Source organism: Miscanthus floridulus, chromosome 17 (genome assembly GCF_019320115.1).
Source record: "Miscanthus floridulus cultivar M001 chromosome 17, ASM1932011v1, whole genome shotgun sequence".
Lineage (NCBI taxonomy): Eukaryota > Viridiplantae > Streptophyta > Magnoliopsida > Poales > Poaceae > Miscanthus > Miscanthus floridulus.
In genome coordinates this window covers 66,906,852-66,925,281 of record NC_089596.1, presented here as the reverse complement: position 1 = coordinate 66,925,281, position 18,430 = coordinate 66,906,852, and the positions used below count along the sequence as shown (strand labels likewise).

General features: G+C 48.2%; 1 pseudogene; it reads right to left on the bottom strand.

The window, feature by feature from the left end:
- Positions 1 to 3,662: 3,662 nt before the first annotated feature.
- LOC136515008 (protein FAR1-RELATED SEQUENCE 5-like) lies at positions 3,663 to 6,360 on the bottom strand (annotated as a pseudogene).
- Between the last annotated feature and the right edge of the window lie 12,070 nt (positions 6,361 to 18,430).

Genomic DNA, 18,430 nt, shown 5'->3' with positions numbered 1-18,430 from the left:
ATGACCGAGCACCGAGGAGCGAGGAATCCCCAGCGTCGCTGGCGATGTCCGAGCACCGAGGAGCGAGGAGTCCCCGGCGTAGGCGGCGATGTTCGAGCACCGAGGAGTCCTCGGCGTAGGCAGCGAGGTCCGAGCATCGAGGAGTCTCCGGCATCGGCGGCGATGGTCCGAGCACCGACGTAGCTGACAACTTCCGTGCGGTGAAGTGTGCCCACTTAGTCCTCGAGCTCGAAGTATCCGTGCGCCGAGGAGTAACCGGCGTAGCTGGCGATGAAGCAAGAGCGACGAACAGTCTGGTCAACTGGTCGGCGGCGAAGTGAGCATTGAGTAGAAGCGACCGACGAACAGTCCGATCAACTGGTCGGCGACGGAGTCCATGAACCAAGCGGTCCGACCAGTTGATCGGTGGAGAAGTCCGAGCACCAGGTGGTCCGATCACCTGGACGATGATCCTGCAATACAAACATGTAGAATGGATAATACATGATGTAGAAATAAATGAACTCTGGAAAAAAATCAGCAATGGTGATAAAACGGCGTATGCAGTTCGGTAATCAATTGGCGTAAAAATATATTTATGTTTAATATAAACCGCCCGAACAGTTAGTGTGTAGTTGAGTCTCCAGCCCTAGCTAGCCCATAGTCTATAACATCAAGCGCGGAGCCCGTGCACGTGTAGGAAGAATAGGCGTGACCAAGGAGCCGCTGCCGACCACCCATAACGCAGAGCGCGGAGCCCGTAGCACGTGTAGGGAGGAGCCGGAGACAGGGCCGTCTTTGGAGGCGTCCGAGCATCAACAGGACTGTTCGAGGGTTCGGAAAATCGTTTGGAGAGCAAATATGGAGAAAACAGTTCGGAGAACACATTATGGCGATATACGGAGATCGGAGAATATTTAGAAGAATATTAAAGCGTGACTTAGCTTTGGACGGAGCGTCTGGTCGGCGGCGTATGTCGTTGTCTGGTCGGCGTTGACGGCGAGCACCTGGCGGGCGGTGAGTTGTTGGTGAAGACGACCTCGGAGGTGGTTCCGAGATCGGATCTGCTGTCGCAGGGGCTGGTGTAGCAGCGATGAATCGTCGTCGTGGACCGGCATGGATCTCCACGAGATTGACGATGAGAACGCGTTGTTGATTTGAGGTCCATCTGGCTCACCATGGATCAAGCGCATACCCCTACCTGGCGCGCCAACTGTCGACAGAATATGCTCGGCAGTCCACCGAGGGGTATCCCGCAATGGTAGATTTGTCGGTGGGGATGCGCGTAATCAGGAACCAGATGGTGATACAAGGCGCAGAGACTGCGATTTAGACAGGTTCGGGCCATCTGATCGACGTAATACCCTACGTCCTGTCTTTGATGTATTGTATTGATCTGTAAGTAGATCCGATCTGATGGATTGTTATGGATCCTATCCGCTAGGGGACCCCTACCTCTCCTTGTATACTCTGAAGGAGGTAGGGTTACAAATAAAGTAGCATATTTGGTACTATACAATATCTTGCGGTGCACGCCGAACAGCGCCGTGCACGCCTTAACCTTGTGGGCCGGACCACCCCTGGGGGCGCAAACCATGTCTTGGGGGCCATACCCCCACAGACACAGAGGAAAAAAATCAGAACATAGTCGTGTAAATAAATCTTTTAAAAATAAGGCCATTGGTCTTACAATAAATTCTTCTAGATCTTGTCCAAGTTACGTATTGTCTTGTGCACTCACAATCGAGTCTTCTGGATCTTGTCCAAGTTCTGTATTGTCCTTTGCTCTCTTTGCTTGTTTTCCTGAGATTTAAAAAACAGGGGATAAATGCACGCTTGAACTAATGCAAGTACCTTTTTTTCTTACTGGTGGCCTTTTTCTTCCCTTTTTTTTTTCAAGTACACTTTTTGATCTCTTATTCTTTGGACCTGTTAGCACCTGAGGACTCTGGTTGATATTTTACCCTTTAACATGTCTCCAGCATATTCAATACAACTGTGAGAAACTCCAGAAGGTTGGGTAGGTATTTGGCTTAATGAATTATGAATTATCAGCTTCTTGGCCCAGTTTATCAATAGCTCTCTCCAAATCATCAAGAAGATCTTTTGAAAATGAGCACTTCAATGCAATCGATGTCGCATTTCGAGAGATCCGTAGCCTGTGCTCTTGAAGTTTCATAAAATCCTCTTTTTTGCATATTTCGTCCATCTATTCAGTATGTATTGGCTAGGCAAAATAAAAACTTCTACTCTGTTCGCTTGATCGTATCAGCCATGATATAGTGTTTTTCTCTCACAATAAAACAACATCAACCGACTTATAAGCCACAAAAATGATCAAATGAACAGGGTATTTATTGATATTAAGGGCTCTGAGAGCATGCTTGCACAATATATCTGCGGCATACGTACACAAAGTTTGACTAATATGCACAGACACGTAATACTAAGAGCAAGGCTGATAATACAGCCGGCCTACCGACCTTTGCAGCCTTCTCTTAACCCACCATATAGTAGCTAGTTCTTTACTATTAATGCATGACCTAGTTCTGTAAGCTTACAACCTGTTTCTCTTCTCTGTCCTTTCCTCTCTCATCCACCTCAGCATTCAGCCGACTTATGATCTGCTATTATACTTGGCTCTGGATCAGGTGGAAACCATGTTCCTGTGCAAATTTTGGAAACTATCGATCTAGACCACGGGCTGCGCATCCGATGGCTAGAGATGGAGGTGGGGCTTTTTTGCACTTAAACGCCCGCCCCAGCACTGCTAATCATGTTGTTTTGTAAATCACCCCTCCTCTAATCGCAGCGCACCCAGCAAACAGGTCCGTGTTATCGCCCGGCCCGTTCGTCTTTTCCATCAGACGCAGGCGAGATCCCGCCGCCGCGTGCCCGCGACTCACCGGCGGGCTGCCCTCCGCCTCGCCGCTCTCCGCCGCCGCCGTTCCCTGCGCGCCTGGCTGCGACTCTCGCCCAGCGCAGCCGGATGGACGTCGTGCTGGTGCTCCGGGTCCTGCTCTCCATCACGCGCCCGAGGAGCACGGCCCTCGGCAAGGTGCCGGGCTTCGCGGCGGCGTACCGGAGGATGGACCAGTACGCCATGGCGTGGGCCACGTCGGGGGTGCTCGTCCTGCGCGTCGACACGCCCATCTGCTTCGCCAACGCCAGCTACCTGTGGGAGAGAGTCTCGCCGGACGAGATGGTCTGAACTCTGAAGCTCTGAATATCATTGACATGAACACTAGGTTCTACAGTGTGTCTGACTGTACTTCTTGAAATTGAATGTACTCATAGAAGATGACGAAGTATATAAACTAGTATCTTTGCAATTTCAGTCTATGTTTTCACCGAAAGTGCTTTGCAATTTTTCATGTAGTTGAGTTCAGTTCAGTTGAGTCACAGAATTGAAAATAAACTAGTATCTTGTGCATTTCAAAAGGAGTTCACAGAAAGTGGTTAACTAAATTCTTCTTCTGAACTATGGCTTCAGCCACAAGGTCATATTGCAGGTACACTCGAACTGCAATTAAAAAAAAGGAGCATGGTACAGTCGTACATTGCAGTGAACTCAAAATCCAAAGTACATTGCAGTGTTTACAAGAAGCACAAGAGTAAATTGTTCAGTTGAAATATCAGCCAACAACATTGTTTGGGCAATTACGTGCATCATGATCCCCTTCTTACTTACATTTTCGACACGTCCGTTTACCTTTACCCTTACTTCCAGCCTTCTTCTCCTTCGTCTCCTTGCTCTTCTTAATTTTTTTGCATCTCCCTTTCGAGTTGACATCATTTGGTGGATGTATATCGACCTCTTTTGGAATTTTACTACCAAGGAAAGATTCATATTCATCCTGTTTTTCAACTCTCATAGCAGGCATGATCTTTTGGAGAGGCTCTACTAGGTTGGATAAACTAGAATATAAAAAGTCCATCCCTTGTTCAGAGCTCTTGGCCATTTGAATAAGATCTTCAAACTTGTTGCGTGAATCTGAAATCTTTTTCCGCATGGCCACCTTCATAGGATCTTTAGGCTTTTCATCTAGTAGGTTACCTTCCTCATCAAAGAATAGTTCCCTGTAAAATTGAAGATCTGATCAAGACTATTGTACAAAACAGAAAATATAGGTGAACAGAGAGGGAAAAAAAATAAGTACACACCTTTTACATCTTTTCTCCCATCGCTTCATTATATATAACGATGGTATCTCAGTTTGCTTCTCGGCTCTAAGCACTTGTATGATATGACGACATGGGATGCCATAAGACTCATATAATTTACAGGAGCACCTACCAAACATGTTCGACTTGTTCATCTGAACAAGTCGATCTTTTCCAGTTTGGCTGCTGATGGTGAAACATTTTATATCTGCACACTCTGAAATACCTTGAATAATGCAATGGTCTCTTGCAGCTAAGATTTGTTCCTGAAATTTACTGAAAACTTCATGTGTATATATCAGACTACATTGCTTCTCCATGGCCCATGGTGTCATCAATTTAGGAGTGGTGTGAAGACTTGTATTGTCAGCTTTCAATTCCTCTTGGCGCTGGCACTCCAAAGCTGTGTCAAACCTTAGCCAGAACTCAACAAAGGTCAACTTTCTACGAATGAAACGGTTAAAAAAAGAATTTGCACTCTCCGATCGTGATGTAGTCCTAAGCATTCCTGCTAGAGGTATGTCCAAAAAGTATACCGGAATCCATGAGTCATGAATGGCAAACCTAGTGGAAAACCAATCGTTTCCCATGAGTTCATAATCTGTTATGATAGCATTCAATTGTGACACAAAATCATCTGAATTCTCGGTCCCCCAAACACACTTGTTTAGTCTTTCCCAAAACTTTTCATCTTTTCTTATAGAGGGCCCCACCTTCTCAGATACCTTTTCCATGATATGCCACATGCAAAGTCTATGAGCTGTATCTGGCAGAATCTGAGCAATAGCAGCCTTCATGCTCGCATCTTCATCGGTTGTGATTAGATGAGGTGCTACTCCACCCATAGCCTTAAGAAAGGTGTTAAACAACCATACATATGAATCGATCTTTTCATCTGCTAAGAATGCTGCCCCAAGGAAAACACTTTGCAAGTGATGATTAACTCTAGTGAATGGCACAAATTTCATGTTATACTGGTTGGTGGTATATGTTGCATCTACCGAAACCACATCACCAAAAACACTATAGTTTTTCCTGCATAAAGCATCTGCCCAAAATACGCGAACAAGTCGTCCTTGTTCATCCACCATAAACTCATAAAAGAAGGCTGGATTTACTTTCTTCTTTCGCTCAAGTTGTGCCACAAACATTTATGCATCTCCATCCTTGATTTTGGTTCTGAGGTCACGGTAATAGTTTTTCAAATCCATCAGTGTGCACCCAACATTCTGAAACCCACCCTCACTGACATGGAGAAGTCGATATGCCTGTGAGGTGCCAATGCTAGCCTTATGACAATTGAACAAAGCACTCTTTGCCCTCTCACTAACATTACGGTTGGATCTTAGCAAATGCCTCTTATCTGGCGACACAAAACCATGGTTGTGTTTCTCAACCATTGAAAATATTCGATATTTCTTGTCGCTACCAAGCTTGACGACAATATGTGCCTCACAACCACATCTGGTTTCCATCACATTATGTGTCTTTCTTTTTTTCCCAGAATCATCACTAACATTTGTTACGTTCTCCTTTCTATACCCTTCCCTTGAACAACAGTACCTCTTGAATAATATTTCCTCATTTTGCTTCTTGTGCTGACCAACACGAACTGAGAAACCAGCTTCATGTGCATACGACTTGTAAAATTCCTCCACATCTGCGAGTGTATCAAAGATCATTCCAACCATTGGCTTCAAATGTTCTTTGAAACTTACTGATGTACTCGGAAAAGATTTTGGCCGTGGTGTGCTTGGATGTTCAAGGTGGGCTCCAACTCCGGCGTCGTTGACGGCATGATCCTCAGCGGAAACGGGATCAACGGCGACAACGGCATCAACAGCCTGATCCATGGCGGCGGCCTCGACGGAGATGGGATCAATGGCGATGACGGCATCAACGGCGACGACGGCATCAACGGCAACGTCACGCACGCCGGACTCCATGGCAGCGGCGGCGCAGACTCACGGCGCAACTCTTGACGAGTCTCCTCCGCCTACAGACTCACGTATGAGATGAGCATCAGACTCACGTATGACATGAACAAGCTAACGGCTCCATGCCGGACTCACGTAAGAACAGGAGGATACTCACGTACGAACTGATTCAGATTAGTCTGGGCGTCGTCCTGATTCATCTTCGCGTCGGCGTCTAGCGAATCAACATCGGCGTCTAGTGAATCCGGGAGCCAGGAGGTGGTGGCGCGCCTGCGATACCGTCCTCGTCCTGCCCGCCTCGCCGAACAGCTCGTGGCCGCCGCCGGCGCCCAGGAAAAATGAAACGACAAGAAACGAAACGACGCCAAACTATCGACACAGACCTGTTTGCTGGGGGTGATTTGCAAAACAACATGATTAGCAGTGCTGGGGGCGGGCGTTTAAGTGCAAAAAAGCCCCACCTCCATCTCTAGCCATCGGATGCGCAGCCCGTGGTCTAGATCGATAGTTTTCAAAGTTTGCACAGGAACATGGTTTCCACCTGATCGAGAGCCATTATACTTGCTCTAATATGTACAGAGAAGTGATATTAATTTGAAATCACATACGTACTGATGCATTCATATTTTCCGCAAAAACATGTCATGGTCATATCCTACAATTATTGCTTCATCATTGAATCGGCTAGTCGTCATCACCTTGTAGGTCCTGATTGCCCCATCATATTTAATAATTTGCATGAGAAAGAAAATTGCTCTCTAAATTGTTCCTCAAAATTAGTTGTTTGTCCGCCACTGTAACGTGACCTCCATTTGTGTGTCTTATTTTGGGCTAGCAAGATAGTGATTGTGTACAACCTTTTGCGCAAACTCTAACGCGCGTCTAGTCGCGCGTGGTGTCGAGCGCGCGACCTCATCCCATCCGAGCCCATGAACTAGCCGCCAACGATGGAGACGAGCAGCTCGCCGACGTTAGGGTTTAGAAGAAGTTTTGGGGGAGGCGACCGTGACACAGCGGTGATGGCGGGTTGAGGGGCGGCGAGCGAGGTGGCAGGTGCGTTGCCGAGCGGGCGGCGGGGAACAACCGGTTGGACAGGGCCGGCGGCGGGGGCATCGCGGCGGTGATCGCCGGCGTCCTACCCTGGGATAAGGGTCGGCGGGGCCGAGGGACGGGGCGGGTTGAGGGTGGCGCGATAAGGTGAGGGTGGTGGGGGCGGGGTCGGGGCCGGGGCCATGGCAAGGACGAGGACAACGGAGCTCGTTGGCGCCCTAGGGTTAGGGAGGGCGGGATGGAGCAGCGGGGCGCGGGAGGTGGGCGGCACGGTCGGCTGCGTGGATGCTGCTGGCTGGGGCGACGGGGGAGGAGGCGGGGGTGGGGGACCAAGGGCGCGTCGGGAGGTTGAAGACGGGTCGCGCACTCCCTGTGCGCGTGACCCGTCGCGGGTTAATTCTGTCCAACCTTTTGCACTTCCCAAATTTTCCTTTCGACTTATACTAAACTGAACACGTGCATTGCAACATGTCTTTTAGTAGCATTTTCCTTTGAAGTTTCGTGTGATGAATACGTGCCTCGTACTCCTTAGCTGCTACAAACTATATGTTTCTGATATAAAGTCTTATCGGGTCTCAGTCTTGTGGTGCTCTTTCTAATATCGAAACATACTTCTAGCATATGAGTTATATATATTTATATGCATCATCCTCTTCCTCTGAATAAAAATACAATAAAGCATAATTAACATATATATGTAAATACAGTTTGAATTTGATTACAAGCTGACAGTTGCAGCAGGCCAGCAGCCAACAGGAGGTGGTTCTGAACACTCACTGATACCAAACCTGACGATGCCGTGTACTAGTATACATGCACTGATGGTGGAAGATCCTGACGATCCTGCATTCATGGCGGAATTACCTTGGTCGCTAGAGTCGGGGCTCAGGATGATGCAGTGTAGTAGTGTACTAGTAGTACATGCACTGATGGCGGGGAGCTGATTCTACTATCAAGGTGACAAGGTGAAAGAATTCTTTTGTCAGAATCATCAGCCTGTTCGCTTGCTCATAAACGATCGTAAATTTTCAGCCGGGAACAGTGTTTTTCTCTCACACCAAACCAGCCAGCAGTAAATAATCCACGATACGATACGGCCTCCCGAACAGGCTGCATATCTTTAGAAAATTAAGCATCATCTCATTTCTATCTCATTTAAACATCGTCAAATTTGTGACCATCCTTTGAAGAGAGAGTACAAAGCTTATAAAAACCTCTCCGTCTCCACATTCCACTCTCCACTACAACACTTTGGACTCCAGCTCTCCGCCTCCGCATAGTTCCAAACCCGGCCAATGGTGGACTGAGATCCCGTGCAGTTGCTATTGCTACTGCAACTTAAGCAGTGGATTTTTTTCAGCCATCCGAAGACCATCCGACGGCCCAAACAAACCAAGCAACAATTCTTCCTCCTCTGCCTGTCCGTCTTGTTCAGGTAGCACCCATCGACGCGAACCAGCAACTCAGCGAGTGCCGCCGTGACGGCAATCATCACCACCACCACTAGAACCGACTGACCCTGACCCTGCACCCCCTGTTGCTGGCCACATCGCCGGAGAGCCTGTCGACCACCACATCGCTGTGCGCCCTGACATGAACGGTGAACGTCCGCAGCACCTTGCCGAAGCGCAGCCGCACGGGCACGGTGGTCTTCAGAGTTCAGAGTGGCAGTGGCCATCGCCTGTTGCTCTGCTGCATGCTTCGCCGCACCTGTTGATGCACATGCACCACCTCCTCCTTCATTGGCGGCGTGTATCTCGCCTTCCGATCCGCTGCCGCGTGCCGTCCTTCTACGTCGCGTCGCTCTCCATGCGCGACATCAACGTCGCCGGCCCGCTGCCCTCACCGGTCCTCCTCTTCCTTGATCCTCTCCTAGCAGCTCGATGCTGCCATGCACGCAGACAATTGCCGCAATGAGACGGTCATCGTGGAGAGTTGAGACCGGCTGCCGGAGATTGCAGCTCGGCCAGATCGGCAAAACACGGACGGTGGACGCATATACACAATGCATACACGGGCTTCGTAGCCCGACCTCCCGGCCACAGCTCGCACGGTGGGCGACGCCCCTGATTTTGCGACGATGTGCGCTATGTGGCAGCCGTGATCACCGTGGCGGGTCACTACATTACAGTAGCACCTCACTACCGGTTTAAAATATCCCATCACTATTGGATTTTAAACCAGCACAACTATACCAACAGTGATGAGGGTCAGCTATCACTGTCGGTTCCTATAAACCGATAGTGTTCTTCAACTTCACTGTCGGTTCTTTACACAACTCGGTAGAGTTCAGTTCTACCATCACTGCCGGTTCATGAGACCACCCGATAGAGTTCAGTTCCACCAACACTATCGGTTTGTGTTTTAACCGATAGTGTTGTCGTAACCAGCACTGTCGGTTTGTGAGAACAACCGACAGTGATGGTTAAGCTAACGCTACCGGTTTGTGGCTCAAGTCGGCAGTGCCATCTTGTCCATCACTGTCGGTTTGTTGCTAACCGGTAGTGATGGTTACGAGAACATTGTCGGTTTGTTGCTAACCTTAAAGCAAAAAGGTCAAATCATTCTTCAAAATTCAAACGCTAGCTTCATGGTGAAGAGCAGCCGTAACAATGGAGGGAAGGGCCCAAACGCGTGCTTCTGTTCTCAGAACGGAAGGGAGGAGGAAGAAGAGGACGGCTGTAGACTTTTTGTGTTGTAGGCTTATCACTGTCGGTTCTTGGCTAGAACCAACAGTGATAGATCACAATCACTGTCGACTCTTTACTTGAACCGATAGTGATAAGTGGCCGCCAAAACACTGCCGGTGCATGCCACAAACCAATAGTGATGTGGTCTATCATTGTCGGTTTTAGCCTAGTCCCAATCATTTTCTTATTTTGAAGTTCATAACCGACAGTGAAGGTATATTACTGTCAGTTCTCACAAATCAGACAGTACTGGCCCCGTTCGCTGGTCTGAAACTTGGCTGAAACTGGCTGAAAAACACTGTTCCGCTGAATTGTTGTGAGAGAAAAACTACTGTTTCGGCTGAAAAAAGAAGCCGAACAAGCCATTTTTAAGACAAGCGAACGGGGCCAGTGATGAGATCGACAGTGATATTCAAATCTGTAGCATTGGGTGCAAACAGAAATTGGATCCAGTCACGACGTGTACAGGCACGCCGCTGCCACCGGTGACCGATTACAAGATAAACATGCACCTAATGCAAATCTATAACTGAAACAAAATGCAACTAGATTACAACATGGAGTACCGCGGCGGTGGCAACATCCTGGTGTCCTATTCCGGCGCGCGCTCGTCGTGGGGCCGTGGCCAGTGTTCGGCCAGCAGCTGAGAAATGTGATGGTGTTCGCAGTGGCCATGAGGGACAGGGTGTGTGGCTCACGAAGGAGCAGGCCAGGTGCCTTGCCCTTGCCGCGGAGCAGGTGGCCAGCGTCGTGCCGTTGGCCGTCGATGCCACCGTGCTTGGTTCCTTGAACAAGATAGACAAGCAGCAGAGTGCAGAGGAGGAAGAAGTATTGCTTGGTTCGCTTGGGCCGTCGGATGGTCATCGGAAGGCTGAAAACGTCCAACTGCATGAGTTGCAGTAGCGATAGCAACTGCACGGGATCTCAATCCGCCAATGGTACGTCCGCTGTTCCTCAATTCGTTCCTGTTAACACGCATCCTGCTCCTCCTCCTCCACATCCTCCTCATCCTCCACCCCCCATCACCTACGGCCACCAACCTACCCAGTCGCCTGAAACCCACCAATCCCCTTCCCTCCCAAATCCCCAACGGAACACCACCAATTTCCCTCCTCCACCCCCAGTTCCTCCCGACTCCACAACCCATCTTCCACCCAACCTTCAAGGCCAGCTGCCTAAGATGCATTTTCCCCAATTTGACGGTACTACACCTCAGTTGTGGATTACTCAAGCCCATAACTATTTTGACATGTATTTTGTTCATCCCTCCATGTGGGTGCGAGTGGCCACTATGAATTTCACCAACACTGCCAAGCGTTGGCTCCAATCTATTAACCAGAAGATCCCACAAACCGATTGGACCACGCTATGTGCTATGATCCGCGAGCGCTTCTGCAGCTTTTCCAAATCAAAATGACTGGCTCTGTTCAAGATTACATTGACAAATTTGTTAACCTTGTGGAACAACTCTCTGCCTATACACCCAACCCAGATTCCTTGTTCTGTATCACTCGATTCGTGGATGGTCTTCGAGATGACATTCGTTCTGTCATTCTTGTTCAGAGGCCTGCCGATTTGGATGCTGCTTGTACGCTTGCCCTTTTGCAGGAAGAGGCGCTGGACCCGCATCGGCGCAAGGAGATCAAGCGGACCCATGCGCCCCTGTTTCCCAAGCCGGCCCAGACGCGGGGCGCGTTTCCTCTACCTCCACCACCGTCGCGCCCTGCTGTCGGTCCACCGCTGGTAGATGACAAACGGCCGCCTGATGATCGTCGTCAAGATCATCGTCGTGCTAATGTGGATGAGAAACTGCAGTCGCTGCGATCGTACCGCGAGTCACGCGGCCTCTGTATGCGATGTGGCGAAAAGTGGCATCAGGGCCACAAATGTGCTCCAGCTATTCAACTTCATGCACTTCAAGAAGTTTGGGAGATGTGCCAGGATATGTTCTTGGATGATGGTTTGTCTGAACAAGAAGCTGAGCCCGTGACTGATCTGGCATTTCTGCTGCTATCTGCTGGTGCTTCTTCCCCCTCAATACATCCTCGCACTTTGCAGTTCACCGGGCTGATTCAGGGGTGATCAATCCGTGTTCTGGTGGATTCGGGCAGTACACATTCCTTTCTGGATGTTCGTCTGGCTGCATCTCTTTCAGGTGTGCAGCTCCTCCCCACTCCAACTCGGGTAGCTGTCGCCAATGGTGGTTCAGTAGCATGTGAGGCCCAAATTCAGTATGCAGAATGGTCAATTCAGGGATATACTTTCCATTCCACCCTCAAGCTGATTCCTATTGGCAGCTATGATATGATAATTGGCATCGACTGGCTACAGGCATTCTCCCCAATGAAAGTTCATTGGGTGCAGAAATGTATTCAGATTCAGTATGGTCCCAATACTGTGGTTCTGTAGGGAGAGCTACCCATTCCTTCTGAATGCACCCTGGTCCAAGTGTTTCAAGTGAATGATTCAGAGCCTGAACCTGTGATACCTGTCGAAGTTCAGCAACTGTTTACTCAGTACAGTCACTTGTTTCAGCCTCCAACTGAGTTACCTCCAAGACGACCTTGTGACCATTCAATTCCATTGTTGTCGGGTGCCCAGCCAGTAGCTTCTCGTCCCTATCGCTACTCCCCAATACTCAAGTCAGAAATTGAGTCACAGATCAACGAGATGCTGCAGTCAGGTTTCATCAGGCCCAGCACAAGTGCATTGTCTTCGCCGGTACTTTTGGTGCGCAAGAAAGACGGATCCTGGAGATTTTGTGTCGACTACCGTCAGCTCAATGCACTCACTGTTAAAAGCACATTCCCTATACCTGTTATTGATGAGTTGTTGGACGAGCTCTCTTCCGCCAAGTGGTTTTCATGCCTTGACCTGCGTGCGGGCTTCAATCAAATCCGCCTGGCACCCGGTGAAGAGCACAAGACGGCCTTTCAGACCCATTGGGGCCAATTTGAGTTCAATGTCATGGCGTTCGGTCTTACTGGGGCTCCCAACTCCTTCCAAGGCGCCATGAACACAACCTTACATTCTCTGCTCAGGAAATGTGTGCTGGTTTTCTTTGATGACATCCTCATTTACAGCTCCACCTATGAAGAACACCTCCAACATTTAGCCCAAGTGTTTGAGCTCCTGTCTAAATATTAGTGGTTGGTGAAATTATCTAAGTGCAAGTTTGTCCAGCAATCCATTGCGTATCTGGGACATGTGGTCAGTGCTCAAGGGGTTTCGACTGATCCAACAAAAATTGAAGCTGTGTCTTCGTGGCCAGTACCCAAGGACGTCAAAGAGCTTCGTAGTTTCCTGGGGCTTGCGGGATATTACTCAAGAAAGGCACCCTATTCATCTGGACTTCCGCTCATACTACTGCCTTCGAAGCTCTCAAACAAGCTCTGGTGACCGCTCCTGTACTAGCCTTGCCCAATTTCAGTCGGCCGTTTCAGTTACAAACGGATGCCAGTGACAGCGGAGTGGGAGCAGTACTTCTCTAGGACGGACATCCGCTCGCGTTCGTCAGTAAGGCCCTTGGTCCCCACACTCGTGGACTGTCAACTTATGAGAAAGAGTACTTGGCCATTCTCATTGCTGTTTACCAATGGCGCTCATATTTGCAACACGACGAGTTTGTTATATTCACAGATCAAAGGAGCCTCATGCACATCACCAACCAGCGTTTGCAGACGCCGTGGCAAATGAAGCTGTATACTAAGTTGATTGCCTTACAATTCAAGGTGATCTACAAGCCCGGCCCCACCAATCTTGCTGCTGACGCGTTGTCTCGACATCCACATCCACCAGCTTAGTTGAATGCTGTTTCTTATGCTTCTCCTACCTTGTTGGCTGAGGTGGCAGCAGGCTATGCTTCGGATCCCCTGTCCCGTTCCCTGGTGCAAGAATTGTCTGTCAACCCGGTTGCTCATCCGCCATATTCGCTGGTGAATGGCGTGCTCCGCATTGGTGACCGCATTTGGGTGGGTGACAACAAGACTCTACAGGCCCGTATTTGTGCTGCTCTTCATGATAGTGCAGTGGGCGGCCACTCCGGCTTTCCGGTGACCTATGCTCGAGCTAAGAAGCTTTTCGCGTGGCACGGTATGAAAATTGCTATCAAAGAGTTCGTTGCTTCTTGTACTACTTGCCTGCAAGCGAAGCCTGACCGCGCCAAGTACCTGGGGCTGCTGGCTCCGCTTCCTATACCGGCTGAGTCTTGGCAAATCATCTCAATGGACTTCATTGAAGGTCTTCCTAGATCTGGCAGTGCCAACTGCATCTTGGTGGTTGTCGACAGATTTAGCAAGTTCACCCACTTTGTGCCGCTCCTGCACCCCTTCACAGCTTCTCAGGTGGCGCAGTTGTTTCTGGACAACATCTACAGACTACAGTACTACATGGTATGCCTACCCATATTGTCTCTGATCACGATCGAATCTTCACAAGCCTATTTTGGAAAGAGCTGTTTCGCCTTGCTCAGACAACTCTATGCATGAGTTCGCCCTATCACCCGCAGTCGGATGGCCAAATTGAGCGGGTCAATCAATGTTTGGAGACATATCTTCGTTGCTTTGTCTAAGCTTGTCCCCGTCAATGGTTGAAGTGGCTCAGTTTGGTGGAATACTGGTACAATACCAGTCTCCATTCTTCACTTAATCGGTCGCCATTCGAGGTATTGTATGGTCATCCTCCCCGCCATTTCGGTCTAACTCCCCCTGAAGCTTCTTCAGCTCTAGATGTGGATGCCATGCTTACTGATCGTTCCACAATGCTTGCTCTTGTTCGCCAACAACTCCTCCGAGCCCAACAACGAATGAAGCTTCAAGCGGACAAGCGTCGTTCTGAACGCTCTTTTCAAGTGGGTGTACTTGAAGTTGCAGCCATATGTCCAAGCTTTGCTGGCTCCGCGGGCGCACCAGAAACTCTCCTACCGTTACTTCGGGCCGTACAAGGTACTTTCCAAGATCGGCGGAAGTCGCTTACAAGCTCGACCTACCGGCTTCATCCTCCGTCCACCCCGCCTTCCATGTTTCATTGCTGAAGCCTGCTCCGTCGACAAAGTACCCTCTGTCTGCTGCTGTCTCGGACATCACCGACAGCCTTCAGGTACCTGAAGCAGTTCTCCAACGTCGACTTCATCCCAGGCGTGATGGCTCGGTACCACAGCTGTTGATCAAGTGGTCTGGCCTTGGTGCAGACTTGGCTACATGGGAAGACGCCGAGGCTATACAACAACAGTTCCCTTATGCTCTGGCCTAGGGACATGTCGATATACCCCCGAATTTTTTATTTTTTGGCCCATTTTTTGAAAGTTTTTTTTAATATGTCCCTGAAGTTATGCTTTCAAAATCTGGACCCTTAGCTCGGCGCCATTGTTGGTGGCACCGAGGTTAAGCGTCTCGGCGCCAGAGGATTTGGCGCCTAGGTCGGGGCCACGTTGGTGGCGTGGACGCTGACCTAGCAGCCAGCTCGGCGCCATGGATCTTGAAACCGAGCTTGGTGTCGAAGATCTTGGAACCGAGCTTGGCGCCAAAGATCCTGGCGCCGAGGTGGTGTTTTAACCCAGCGCCCAACCTTGCTGCCCTAGCCTTCTTCCTCTTCTTTCTCCTCCCTCTCGGGTTTTTTCTTTCCCCACTTCGTCCTACCTCACGAATCAGCATATTGACCTTGGAAACTTTGATTTGATCTGTAAATCTTCGAGGGCAAGGTATCATCGTTCCTTTCTAGTTTTTTTTTTCACATCGATTCGGTAAGAATCATCATTACTTACGGTTTCATTGAATTTTAATATTTATATTATACAACCATAGGATGCCAAGGCGTGGAAAAGCTAGCAAACCAAGGTAACCTCAGCGCATGTTGTTATGTTATGGGTTTATTGTTGTGGATCAAATGAGAAACCCTAGGTGTAGGGTTTAATGTTAATTGCTTTCGGTTCTTAGAACGAAAATGGCTAAATTGTAGTTATGACCGGATGACCGAAAATGCCTTCGACCCATTGCCTCTACCTAGTGGTGTTCCAGTGCCCATGTGCTTTTGCGGCGATCCTTGCAAGGTAGCCAAGTCTGATGAAGAGGACACGTATAGGCAGAGGTATTGGATGTGTTTCAATTTTGCGTTTGAGCCTACACTTCGTCAGCACCGCATTAACAAGATGGTGATGAATTGATGTTGTATAATAATTATTTTGTGTCATATGACATCTTGCATTATTTTTTTTGTTTTGTAACAATTGCATTTGTTGCAGACCCCTCCACCGCTCTGTGATTTTGAGCAGTGGATCGACACTGAGATCGAGCCTGAAGACAAGGAATGGATGCAGAACTGTTGCGGTGGGAGGCAGAGGATAAGGAGATGATGGAGAAAAGACGCAGAGAGGAGGCTGCAGAAAAGGAGCACAAGGAAGAGGAGGAAATGAGGCATGTTGCTGCGTACAGGGAGGAGAGGGAGAAGAAGCTTGAGCGTGCACGCCGAGTGAAAGCAGCGATGGAGGAGAATCTCGATGCCCTGAGGAAGGGAAAGTGGTCTCGTTGCACTCAGTAGTCTCCATTACTTGCTAGTTCTATGGTTTATTCATGAGCAATGTTGTCTATTGTTGGACTTTTCATTGTATTGTTATATAATGCACTTTAAGTATGGGCATGCTTAGGTTATGTACTGTGTTATTTAGTTTGTCGGTACGTACTTCTAGTATTATTGTGTTGTTTAATGTGTCATAGTATTGGACTTTTCATTATGTAATAGTTTTTATTATTTGTGGTCATAATATTCAGTTTAATATTGCGGACGTAGTGAAATATGATCATGTGCTGCAAATAAAATCTAACGAAGTAGGGCATTATATAATTCAACACACACAACATATGAAATAGCATATGAGAACATGTATCGAACTAGGGTACAAAGGTCCTGAACTAAACCTAACATGCCTTAGGTAATTGAAGCGAACAACAAGCACACGAAATGGCATGTGAGAACATATACCAAACAAGGGTACATAGTTCCTTCGACTAAACCTAACATGCCTCATCATCTCAACATCACTCTCTGTCAGCTCTCCAATAGGGCGATCATCATCAGAATCAAGAGCCCTTGCCATCTCATATGACTCTGAATCATTCATAATTTCAATACTATTGGAGCCACGGAATCCATCTCCACAGTGCACTTGCATAGCAACAGGGGGCACATCCACATTGTCAGGAATATCTCCTACAACATAAGTAGCAAAAAAAGGAAAGAATGAAAAAAGGATGTAAGGAAGGGGTAAGCTCCCAATAACCATGCGGATAAGACACTTACTTGGATGATTCTGTATCAAAGGGATCTCATGAGGAGGATCTGCCACAACATCATGAGTCTAACAAGCATCTTCAACTAGCTCATTGGGGGTAGATTGGGCATCGAGAACCGTATGTGCAACCTCCACATCCATATCAGGTTCTGGGACGGGAGGGTCGAAGTGTGCCTGCTGACCCATTGGTGGGGAAAACCTATAAGGGATGGGATCAACTAACACCCAACGCACAACCACGTCCAAACTTTGGAACTAGCACTTTATAGTCGATCTCACATAGTTCTCCCACTGGTCTGCACACCGAATTGGGATCATATTCCTTAGGATGTTGGGAGGGGAACCTAGGTGAAGTACATCCTCCACTGCGATGCCATCATTATCATCAGCTCCATGGCAATGTAGCTCCTCTCGAGCCCTTACAACCAGCTCACTAAATGAAGGCTTCTCATTGAATAACATAGGCACACTTTGCATGTCAACAAACTCAACATATCCATAGCGATCTCTTTCCACGGTGCCTCCATGATATATGCTCACTAGGTTGTCCATCTAGTAGTTCAAACAAAAATTGAAATACAGTTCATTTACTCCAAAGTAGCTGCTATATAGTACCTCTCTAATACATACTAACCAACTACACCCTAAGTATATAAATACAATCTATTAACTACATAGCTAAATCCTACCTAAATAACTATGTCACTAGCTATCTAACTATATTTATCTCACTGACTAAATCAACTAGCTATCTAATAACTATATCTATGTACCTATGTCACTAGCTATCTAACTATATTTATCTAACTATATCTATCTCACTAACTAAATCAACTACTGAAAGGTCCTTGTGTGGTTTTGGTAATTGAGTGACAACCTAGGTGGACTAATTGTGTTTATATAAGATACATAGGTGATTAGTCCACATGTACATATGTGTGAGCAACATATGCCATGAAGGTGAAAATGGCGCGGAGATGTTGCAAAGCTCACACATGTGATGATGAAGGAGCTCATTGCACATGAGACATGACATTAAGTCATGTGATCAAGGTAGAGAAGATCAAGACAAGACTTGGCTTGATAGACCGGTTGCAAGCGTAAAGGGCGAGTCAAAGGCTATGGGGTGTACGACCCCGGATACCCACGGCCGACCACATGAGCTGCGCCCCCAGGGGTGGCCTAGCCCACAAGAAGAAGCCTTGTGGGGCACGACTCTGCTCGGCGCCTTTCGCAAGACATCGGGAAGATATCCTGAAGATACTACGAGATCTGTTAGGATATGTATGATCTCAAGATTCCTGTAATTAGTTATTACTTTCCGG